We start from the raw sequence: 9,969 nt of genomic DNA, 5'->3' as shown, positions 1-9,969 counted from the left end.
TGGTACAAAATTCCTGTCTTGCGTAACTCTAGCAGCGATACACTGGAAACAACAGCCCGATCTTCACTTGAACGTTATGTTGCATATACATGCACAGAAGGACACGACCTGAATCTTTTGAAAGTCGAGTTTAATATGGTAATTGTTTCATTAGAGAGCAAGTGTCGTAAGGCTACTGTTACGGATATACGAAAAATCTTAGAAAATGACACAGCTGGTTAAGTGTTGCATCATGATAACAAAGTTATATTGCTGATGCTCAAGGTATTGGAAAAATTCTAAGCATACAATGTGCTGACCTTCTTGAGACTTAAAGGAGAAAATGGATCGTAACTGGTAAATATAAGCGTCAAATGTTGAAAATGTTACCATTCATCAAAGACTTTCGAGAATGTTGCTTTCTACTTCCCGATGAAGTGAAACAACCTATTGCAATTCAAGACGAACACCAAAGCGATGATGATTTTTATGAGGTTTTCAATATGCCCATCAATTATCTGAGACACGAGCAAGAGATAGACTTGAAGAGAAGCTTGAGGAAAGAAGCACATTAAATACTATCTGCCTCGACTATTGGATCCTTTGTCATGTTCAGGGTTGGAGATAAAAGTGATCACTTCAAGTACACAGTAATCTTAAGATTACCTACAACAAAGTTCAATGTGTTTATTTACCATGCTTTGAACTGTATATTTTCAATGGTTATGATATCTACACTTTTTTAACAAAATGTTACACCTTAAGCGGATTATCATCAGAGTAACAATAAACAAGACATTGTATCCTGACAAATCATCTGATATCGACAAGCTATTACTACCAGTTCTTCTAAAGGATTACCTGGAGGACTATTTCAGCCCAATCTAGGTTATGATTTGTCTGATCAGTCAATCAATAAAGAATTAAACTAAAATCAATTTTTATGCATGTGTTTATTTGACATGTCTAGGACCGACATTCTTTGATACGAACTTTCACTAATACACTACATATTGGGCACGTTCGTTATGTGTCCACATCTTACGTTTGGACTACAAGACGTCCAAACACTACATTTGATGTGATACACAACTATGTAGAACAACGGATACAGGTTTGAAGTTCGAACTCTACCGCCCCATCGACAACACACGGTCTTGCACCATTGTCTAATTTATAAATAATGTTAGGAGGCATCCAAAATGATATCGGCTCTTTGTGTGTCTGGTCCTTGAGTATGCACTAGGAGAAGTTGTTCGAGATCAATTTTGTCTAAATGGATAGGCGGTCTTATTTTCCTTAAATATATGTGATGATGATCTGTCACAATTTCATACGGCTAAACACTAACTGGTTTATCTCTCTAAACTAGCATATATCTGTAAAAGAAAAGTCAAGCAAGCAAATCATCTTCTCTTATTGAAAAGAGCCCTTCTTAGTGACCAGAATTAGAAAGGGCGATCCTCTTCTCTTATGTAAAAGGAACGAACAGGCATAAAGTGTCTCAATTGAACAAGATCAGACGTTCTTTTCAAATAAATCAAATTGAACAAGATAGATCGGACGTTCATTCAAAGCACATGTAGTGTCTCATATATCTCAGTCAAGGAAGCACATCATCTTAGCATGAAGTGTCTCAATTGTTCAAGATTGCACGATCGTTCAAATCACATTTATTGACTCATATATCTCAGTCAATCAAGCACATCATCTTAGAATGAACAGGCATGAAGTGTCTCAATTGTACAAGATCGCACGGTCGTTTAAATCACATTTAGTGACGGATATATCTCAGTCAAGTAAATCTCTCTCATGCAATCTACATATGATATCGTCCTCACTGATAAACTGACCAATGGCCTGCTATATGTCTTCTCCACATCTTAAACCTAGGTCAGACAAACTGTTCTACAATCCTCCTAACCGAGAATTGTCTCCACATCGTCTACATAATCGATATTGAGTAGACAGGATAGGAAATTCAGGCAGTTGCTGTTGCATGTTTATATATCTGGACAGAACAGTTTAAGTACTATATACTGAGTCTCTAATTGTAAAAGGAACGAACTGGCATGGACTGTCTCAAATGAACAAGATAGGACGTTCTTTCAAATCACGTGTAGTATCTTATACTCAAGGAAGGCTTTAATCTTCTATAATAATAAAAAGTTCAAACAGGCATGAAATGTCTCAATGACACCATTGCACAAGATCAAGCTTCCATTCAACCTTCATCAAGTGTCTAATATATCTCAGTCAAGCAAGCACTTCATTTTAGCAGGAAGTTTGTCAATTGTACAAGATCGGATTTTCGTTCAAAGCTCATTTAATGACTCATATATCTCAGTCAAGCAATCACATCATCTTAGAACGAACAGGCATGAAGTGTCTCAATTGAACAAGATTTGACGTTCGATCAAATCACATGTAGCGTCTCATATAGATTTAAACGACAAGGCAAGCAAACCGCCTTTTCCAGCAATGGCACTTCGTGTCATACTTTGCCCGAAAAGACTGGAAGAAAATGGAAAATGAGCTTTTAGTTTTTCATTAGAGATAATTTTTAAATCTAAAAAGGGAGCAAGGAATGTACTGCTGTTGTGTGTAATCTGTTAATCTGCTCAAAGAAACACAGAATTGCGCCTTGTGGACACAACTTTTGTAAAGACTGTGTCGATAAGATTAAAACAAAGGGCACGATGTAGTGTGAAAATGAGACTTACTGACTACAGTACTGACTAATGTTATTTCTATTGACATATTTTGATGACAATGCAATGCTAACACAATACTCTGCTTTTTTTTTGTTTATTGGTCTTATGTTCGGCCTCAAGTCCAAACACTTATTAATATGATACAAACTAAGACTGAACAATACATTGCTAATAGGCAATTCAATACGGCAAATCAATACTTCAGTATCCTTCTTCTACACTAGCGTAAACAAAAAAACAACCAGGGTTTGAACACTAGAACATAGCTGAATGGCTTTGAGTTTACAACGTGATACATTGGAGAACTCAACCTGGTGACTCATGAATTTGACACAAGAGTTGTCAATTGACCATCGGCTCGAAACACAAATGTGTTTATCCACTTCCATTAAGAGTATACGAGCATTTAGCAAACAAACACCACGATTTTACTCTTCAATAACTAGTGAAAATAGCAGTATGAAAAACCAATTGCAATTATCAGTTCATGATAGAATTTGTATGCTTAAACCATAGACCTCGTTGGTACATAATCGCTGTTTCGTCAAGAATAGATGACGAACCTTGTACACGAAAACTTTCAAAAGTGAGCATTGCTTTTGCTTTACAACTAAAATACAAAGACAAATATCAAACTGGAATGCCACGTAACAAAAACGCAGCCTCCACAATAAAAACAACAGCACGCAGACGCGCACATCACTCATAAACACACACACACACTCGCACACAGGATAAAAAGAACACACAAAGGAACACAGTGGGGCAGCGCCTTGGAATGGTCATTGACAAAAACACCACTGGGGATATTAAACCTGTTTATGGTGCGCCCCAACCTCACTCTTACCCCCACCATGTTCCAAAGATACGGGACAGTGTAAATAAAAGTAATCCCCGCCAGGTGAATCTCTAACACACGTAATGAAAACAAAAAGGCATGGCATGTAAAACACAACAATGCTCGTGTATATATGTATATATATAAATATAAAGCAAATATTAAGAAGCAAAAATGTATGTTCTCAATATCTTTTCAGAACACAGAGCAACAAAAGAAACACCCTTATGGTCCCGACGAAACCGACCAGATATAAAAACAGTTCAGGTCTGGTAGGATTTAAGAACTGCTTATCATAGAGTCCCCCCACTCCCCTCTTCCGTCAGACACAATTAAAGAGGGAAGCGTAGTGTCCAACTGTAAACGGGTTGAACACTAAACATGTTGTCTCAAAACAATTATGTCGTAACCTCTTTTTTCAAAACGTTTTATAATTTTACCAAATACAGTAAAAAAACTGTTGAAAATTACCATGACCCAAGATCTTACGAGGTTTGTAAACCACATCCCCATAAAAAACGGGTTTAGATACCTTCTCGCAGAAGTGTCTTTAAATTACTATTGAGTTTCAAAACTAAATCAGAATTACGATAGTAAAATTTAGCAAAATATTTACCGAATTTGTAATAAAGGTAGCTTTCCTGAAGAAGTTTATTTGTAATATATTTATTGCATTCATTGAAATTCTTGACAGGACCACACTCTCCAGCAAACCGAATTAATTGAGAAAAATATACCCCATATGATGTAGCCTGAGGTATTCCCCATCCAAATTGGGAAAATTAACAATACTGAAATTAGAATCATCCCTCTTCTCATCAATTTTGATATGTATAATATTGTCATAAAAAGAGTGATGTAAATCTACAAATGAAGCATCAGTATCCGAATTATTGGTTTTAATTAACTGAAGCTCCCTAGGATAAATAGTACCTATATCCGGATAGCGTGATGTATTATTAAAATCAGTTATAATATCTGCCTGCGTACCTGGAGAAAGGCTCAACATTAAGTCTCTTTCATAACAATATCAAAACAAATCTGCGACAAGGGGTGCACAATTTGTTCCCATGGGAATACCAATTACTTGTCTGAAAACTGCATTCCCAAACCTGATGTAAATATTATTCAATAAAAATGAAAGGGCTTTACAGACATTAAATCGAATCTATAATGAAATGGTTGGCTTAGGTCAGCATCTATGCCATTCGGTGTGTAAGAATATCGTGTTAAAATTACCAGCATGAAGTGACATTTCGTATTTCAATAAAATAGTAAGCTAGAGAGACATCGGTTAGAAGTAAGAGCCGACGTATTTCTTTGACTTTGTAGTATCTGTTCCAAAAAATTAACTGCAATTTATGAGACAAGAGAGATGCAAGTCACAAATGAGCTGTACCAAATTTCTTCGACTCTGCGTTTGTCCATACTTTTAACTGACATGTTTCGAGACCACTGGCATCTGAGAATCCAAATGTGTTTTCATAGAAACTCTAAATCACAGGGCCTCATGGTCGCACCAGAAGAAATTTGGGATAGTGTGCTAAATGATAGAAGAGACATAGAGTAGAAGTAGAAGCCAAACTCACTTTCCATTGACATTGTCACTTTCAGATTTTCATGCCAATACCCGATACCTGCCGCAATGCTTGGGTGACAAGGCTGTTCGAAGGTATAGCAAACATCATGGAGAAGCATTGTTTTTCCTACGAACATGGTTTTGTCATGTTAGATCTTGTAGACAATCATCGCGATGACGGGTGAATTAATTCCCCATACCGGTTTCGTACTCCACCAAATGCAGAGTCGGGCGTTAGCCAACATTGACAGTCTAACCGCGCCGATCTATGAAAGTTGAAATGAAATATCGGTTGCGGTTCGGTCCGTTAACGTTTTTGGTTTTGATGAAAATAAAACAAAATGTGTTTGCCAGTCTTCAATTTCAATGTCACTTACACCAGAGTCGGGCGTTTTGGTTTTTTTTACTCAGATGAAGCTACATGCTAGTCGTAAGTAAGCACTTGTTGGTATACAGAGCTGGTTTGCATACCCTGTTTAGTAATCAATAGCGGACAAAGAAAGACAACACCCTGTCACTAAACGGGGATATTCCTACTTTTCCATTACGACACCTCTATACTTCTAGCTGTCCTTTTTCCCTAAACTTCAGCCCGACCACAGCAATATCGGTTGCCATTCAGTCCATAAGAATTAGTAATTTTGGTTTTTTGAAGAGAGTAAGAGAAGAGAGAAAGGGTTGAATCGTGTTGTGTACAGATGTTACATGCCAAATAAACATTGAATTTTAAACTTTGATCTTTCAAATACAAGTAAGAGCTTGTGTTTGCCAAAGTTCTGAAATTTTGATGTCATTTACCTTATCATTTAGCAGTTAGAGCAAGCCAAGAGTCGTTTTTCTAAATAAAACTAAACAAGTAAGGATACGAAAACGCCCCTTGCCGTACTCAACCACCAATGATAAAAGTGACCAAGTCCTGTGGAGAGAGAAATACTTTCAACAGCAAAATAAGTTGTGCACAATTTGTCTTAACAAGTAACAATTAAGACCCAACTGTTTTGAGACATACCGCATGTTTAGTGTTCAACCCGTTTACAGTTGGACACTACGCTTCCCTCTTTTATTGCGTCTGACGGAAGAGGGGGATGACTCTATGATAAGCAGTTTTTAAATCTTACCAGGACTGAACTGTTTTGATATTTGTCTTCTGGCCTGTTTCGTCGGGCCCTTAACGGTGTTTCTCTTGTTGCTCTGTCTTCTGAAAAGGCATTGAGTACATAAGTTTTTGGTTTTTAAGGTTTGTTTTTTGTATAATTATACACGAGCATTTTTGTGTTTTACATGCCATGCCTTTTTGTTTTCATTACGTGTGTAAGAGATTCACCTGGAGGGGATTACTTTTATTTACACTGTCCCATGTCTTTGGAACATGGTGGGGGTAAGAGTGAGGTTAGGTGCACCATAAACCGGTTTAAGCTCCCCAGTGGTGTTTTTGCCACTGACCGTTCCAAGGCGGTGCCCCACGGTGTTCCTTTGTTTGTTCGTTTCGTCTTATGTGTTGGCTTTGTGTGCGTGTGTGTTGTTCGTTTTGTCCTTATGTGTTGGCTTTGGGTGTGTGTGTGTGTGTGTGTGTGTGGTGCACGCGTCTGCGTGCTGGGGGTTTCGTTTTGAGGAGGCTACATTTTTGGTGCGTGGCATTCCCTGTTTGATATTTTTCTTTGTTTTTTTTAGATTGCAAAGTACGTTTTCAAATTCCAGAAATGTTTGCAAATTTGTCCATGCATACAAGGATAGCAATGCTTTGATGTTCCTTATACTGGCTAAACATACTATTATCATGTTGCATTAGGAGAATTTTCTCCCACATTGGACAAATTGCTACCAGACCAAACATGGATTCGTTACTTCAACTTAGCTCAACAGTAAGACACAATGTTCAACGCATTAGGAGAAAAGTTCAACATCATTTTAGCATAATGTTGTTTTTCAACTGATACGAATAGGGAGAAAAAGCATAGTAGCAAGAGAAAATTTCAAATATGACCTTTTGCATTCAGAGCAATTTCACAGATGCCTAGAGGTAAAATGCTTCATAGTAGGAGAAGGACAAGATTTCAACATCATGTTTTATATATATATAGTCGTGTCTCGAAAAACGGGAAAATAGGTCGGGAGAACGAGACAGGAACACAGTAAGATAGAGTACGGCGCCCCGCTTTGAAAGTCAGACCAAACATGTATGTATGCTACGTTCAACATTACAACTTGAAACAAACAACAGTAGAACGGTTACATCCCATATGATATTTCCACATACTCAGAATGCTGTCTCTGTCGAGTCACTTCGAGTTATGTTCATATTGCAGAACTGTGCAGATCTCTTTCGATGTTTCTAACTCAAAGTCCATGTTATCGGAAATATTGGAGTCTGTCTTCATTGGGCTTGAACGCGAATTTTTTCATTAGTTGACTCACTCATCACGTGTTTTGATTGCCAGGAGTAATATACGACGAACTTGTTGAAGTACCTATCCTTTTTCTTCTTTCTTTCGTCATCTGTTAAGTTATGTGCAACTTGGATTTGAGAATATCATCAAATTTTTATACAGGTGTGGAATCTCCCACCTCAAGTCGTTTACATCTGCGGTCTCATCGTGTTCATACAATTGCGCATCTATCGACATACATAATGCTACGTGTAAAACTTTTGATACTCGTTCATCGTCCAACGGAATGATGTGAAAACGGTCGAATAACAGTTTCGAGATATACCATTGCATTGAGCGTCTTTTCGTTTTTAGATCGTAGAGACTTCTAAGCAACACCACTGAACGACTTTCCAAATGTCTTCTTGTCCCCAGCAAATGCAGATGCAATTCCACTCGTAAATTGCCTCAACTGGGCAAATGATATGTGTGTAGAATGCTCAAATTCGTCCAAGAGCAAAAAGTGCGCATTGGAATTCACATCGGAAAAGTTTTTTCAAATCCGTGACTTGTCAAGCATTAAAACCCTCTGTCACCGTTGTTTTGAAGAAACTCTTGCCATAGCCTGGCCTAACAGAATAAAGGTTATTGTGTTTCTTCTTTATAAAGATGACCTGTCTCATTCTATTTTCAATGTTGTGTTCCGTGTTGCATATATACAGGACGTAAAGGATTTTCGAGTTTTTCCTCCATCTGTGTCATTTTCGTTGGTTTTTCATCAGCCTTGAAAAACACGATTTTAATCATTTTTCCCGTTTCATCGACATGAAATGTTATCGAATGACCGCGAGGCAAGTCAAGTTACGATCTCTCCGTGCTACTTACCATGTCATTTAGCATTTCGAGCGCGGCTTTCGAGGCAACAAATTGACTTGCTGGAATGTCTCCATCGCGGAAACACGCAAGTGCACCCTTATCATTCAATTTAGTCACTGTGATTTTGTTTCGTTTGGTCTTGAAGAGTTCTCTCGTTTAATATTTGAGCGTCTCTCTTGTCATCATTCCATACAGCTTTACAACATGTCATTGTCAATCATAGATTTAGTCAGTGTTTTGTAAAATGATGTAGGTAACGGATAATCGGTCAGCAATCGAACGGGTTGAGTAGACAGTTTCAGTTTCTTTTGAAGATTCTGCATTCCTTTGTGAAGCGTAAACGTTGTTCTCCCGGTAATCAAAAGTTTGTCCATAACCAAAACTCCGCTCTCGAATGGGAGGAATTCAAGCTGAGAAAGTTTTGCCCTTTGCTCCTCGCTCAGCTGAACGAGAAAGTGGCGTTTCTTCAAAGACCTTTCCTGGTTTGCCATGTTCGAATGTTATGTAAAGGACACGTGCGGAGTGCTCTTATATACCCGTCTTGATTGGAATTTTGTCAAACAAATATAAAATGACATAAGTCATACAAACCAATGAGGAACGTGTATACGTGACCACTACACATCTGCTAAATGCTACTATGTTACCGAAATATCCAAACGGGACTCCATGCACAAATACCTCTCTTTTACTGTATTCTCGCCTCGTGTTCCCGTCCCTTTTTCCCATTTTCGAGACACGATTATATATATAAAGTATAGTCTAGTTTAAAAAATAACGGGAAAACGGAATGGGAACGACTACAGTAGAGGCGTATGTGTACAGCACCCCGTTTTTACAAATAGACTCACACGCCTACGTTCAAACATGAGTATCTGTTGTCTATTGATATTATAGAGGATTGGTTCGCATTATATGAACTTGTACGTTGATTATTTTACTTCAAGCATATACTGATCATTTGATTTCAGAACACAAAGATGGACACATCTGAGTCGATTATGTTGTATATGCATTGAAGGAATACTCTCTGACTTGCTCAGAAGATGAGGGAATCAAAAAATTGGAGATAAAATTCAACGTCGTTGACGAAAACGGAGCTAACTTTCTGCTCGTGAAAGAAGAAAATTATGATGAAGGAACTGGACATTTTCTTTAGATTTTTGTTGCTGTTGTGTGTTTGTTTAATTTGTAATTTATGCAACATTTTGTTTATTTTTTACACTTTGATTAATCTGACCTATTAGATACTGGAACGTAGTAATTTATCAGACTGAAATGAAATTAAAGATATAATTACGTCATGAGTTGGACTTATATAGGACGTGGAATGTTTTCTTAACGTTGTAATGGAAAGAATCGCGTGACGTCCATGGCGTCCACGCGCACGTTGCGACAACAAGTTGACGTCATTTTCGCGGAAAATATTAATGCGCATCAATTTGAATTGTTTATTGCGTTTTGGAGATTTTTTTTTCCGTATTTTTTCCCGTCTTTCGTGACAGAACGATAATTTAGATATAAATTAATCATTTGATAGTGGATATGTAATAAAAGGCGAACACCAAAACTCGTTCTTTCGCGGACAATTTTGCGCTCCTAAAGTCGCGCAATATT

General features: G+C 37.7%; 1 long non-coding RNA gene across 1 annotated transcript in view; it reads right to left on the bottom strand.

The window, feature by feature from the left end:
* Nucleotides 1-915: 915 nt before the first annotated feature.
* The window catches only part of LOC123565602 (uncharacterized), a 31,291-nt gene continuing 22,237 nt past the window's right edge, over nt 916-9,969 (bottom strand). Inside the window, exon 2 of the long non-coding RNA XR_006689140.2 lies at nt 916-1,358. This is a non-coding gene — a long non-coding RNA (uncharacterized LOC123565602). The remainder of the gene's footprint in view (nt 1,359-9,969) is intronic.

Source organism: Mercenaria mercenaria, chromosome 8 (genome assembly GCF_021730395.1).
Source record: "Mercenaria mercenaria strain notata chromosome 8, MADL_Memer_1, whole genome shotgun sequence".
Taxonomy (NCBI): domain Eukaryota; kingdom Metazoa; phylum Mollusca; class Bivalvia; order Venerida; family Veneridae; genus Mercenaria; species Mercenaria mercenaria.
This window is presented reverse-complemented; position numbering and strand designations above follow the sequence as displayed.